Genomic DNA, 2,346 nt, shown 5'->3' on the forward strand with positions numbered 1-2,346 from the left:
CCAGGCAGGTCTCGAACCCACGGGCTCAGGCAATCCACTCACATCAGCCTCCCAAAGTGCTGGGATTACAGGCTGAGCCACCGAACCCAGCCGCTTTTGGTTTTTTATTTTATTTTTGAGTTGGGCGTCTTACTCTGTTACCCAGGCTGAAGTGCCATGGCATGATCACAGTTCACCACAGCCTCAGCCTCCTGAGTAGCTGGAATGACAGGTGCACACCACCACCCTTGGCTAGTTTTTCTGATTTATTTTTTTTTGGTAGAGATGAGGTCTCACTGTTTTGCCTAGGTTGGTGTCTGACTCCTGGGCTCAAGCAGTCCTCCTGCTTCCGCCTTTCAAAGTGTTGGGATCCAAACTTGAGCCACCACGCCTGACCTATTTTTTATTATTAATTTTTTAGAGACGTGGTCTGGCCATATTGCCTAGGCTGGACACCACTTCCTGGGCTCAAGTGATCCTCCCACTTCAGTCTCTCAAGTAGCTGGGGCAGCAGACGCAAATGGAGGCTTTGTTGTATCTTGGTCTGGTTCTGCTCTGTACAATATCTTGGGTCCCCTGCTTTCATGGATTCTGTTTGGTATATTGTCTTAACAACATTATTTATTGATTTTTTTGATTTGGAGTCTCACTCTGTCACCCAGGCTGGAGGGCAGTGGCACACCTCTCAGCCACCGCAGCCTCGACCTGCTGGGCTCCGCCTCAGCCTTCCAAGTAGCCGGGACTACAGGCGCATGCTACCACACCCGGCTACGTTTTTGATTTATTGTAGTCTGGCCAAGTTGCCCGGGCTGGTCTCGAACCCGCGGGCTCAGACAATCCCCTCGCCTCGGCCTCCCAAAGTGCTGGGATTACAGGCTGAGTCACTGAGCCCGGCCATGACAACATTATTAACACGATTCACTCTCTAGTTTGTGTTCCTTTGCCTTTTTCTTCACCTCTCCAAAAAACCTGCTCTTCCTTCCTAGTCCAACTTTTTCCTGAAACCTTACTGTTCTTCCTGGAAGAGGCTGAACCAGGGAGATTTGCCCCCGGGGAATTGTCATCAATTTCTCCATCATCATCATTATCACCCCCATTTCAGGAGTCCTGTGCTAAGCACTTTATATGCATTACCTCATTTAACCAAATGAGCATACATATGTAAAGTGCTTGGCAAAGTGCCTGGCACATGTTAAACAATCAATAAGCGTTAGCTATTTTACGGTTTCTATCCTTATTATTGCATTTGCACACAGTGGGATAGATATGCCTATTTTCCCCTTTTTCAGATGAGGAAATGGAGGCTCAAAAGGGTGGTGAGGTTTGTCCAGCCTCACGTAGCTAGTTAGAGACAAGAACCTGGATGGGACACTCTTCTGCCTGCACAAAGAGCCACCCTCTCAGTCTGGTGCCGCTCTCCTGCTCACACTTAAGCAGTAAGCAATGTGTGACCTCAGGCAGGTCCAAGCCTCAGTTTCCTCATCTGAAAATGAAAATGATAGTATTTCAATAGGATCATGAGTAGCGACTGGCACTGTGAGCCAGCGAGTGCTGAACAATAGATCACTGCCACGGTTGTTCACATCCCAGCTCTGTGTGACCTTGGACATACGCATTCACTTTCTTGGCCCAGTTTCTTCCCTTGTAAAAGAGGAAGGGTCATCCCTACCTCACAGAGTTGTAGCAAGGGCTTTCGCAGCCAGGTGCCAGGTGCTTAGTAGGTACTCAGAAAAACATTGGTTTCATTCGTTTCCCTTCTAGAAAGTCCTTTGCTTTCTGGAAGGTGGTGGGTGAGGGGGAGAAATGTAGCTTCCAGCTGTGCTGCGAGTAATGGTGTGAAACATGGTCAGCCTGATTGATGTCGTTATTAGCAATAGTGATGGTGGAGACCAGAGGGAAATGGGCCCGGCGGGGGCCTGTGCTCTGCAGCAGCTGTGCCTGCAAGCTCGTGGCTTCTTGGGAGCGTCTGGCTCTGCACGGGATACCCGAGGGCCTCGGGCTTCAGAGTCAGGAGCATGAAACTGTCAGGCCGCCATCCCCTTTTGTTTCCATACCCTTTGGACAGGTGGGGCTGGGGTGATCAACTGTCTTTTGCAGATGGATAGACCAAGGAGAGCCAAACAGCCCTCAAAGCCCTTCTGAGGTGGGCAGAGTGAGGTGGAATGGAGCGGGTGGTCTTCAGAGGATCTGAGAATGCCTTTGGCGCTGCTCCTTTGTAGGGGTGAGTGGGTTAAATAAGGACCCCGTAAATGGCAGCTGCTCTGAGATCCAGCACAAGGGTGAGGGGCACTACCTCTGAGACCAGGCGGACATTGCTGCTTTGCTTTGTGACATGCAGAAAGTTCTCACCCTCTCTGAGCCTCTGCC

The sequence above is a fragment of the Carlito syrichta genome, unplaced genomic scaffold (genome assembly GCF_000164805.1).
Source record: "Carlito syrichta isolate Samal-C Ts95f unplaced genomic scaffold, Tarsius_syrichta-2.0.1 Scaffold302336, whole genome shotgun sequence".
NCBI classification, from domain to species: Eukaryota; Metazoa; Chordata; class Mammalia; order Primates; family Tarsiidae; genus Carlito; species Carlito syrichta.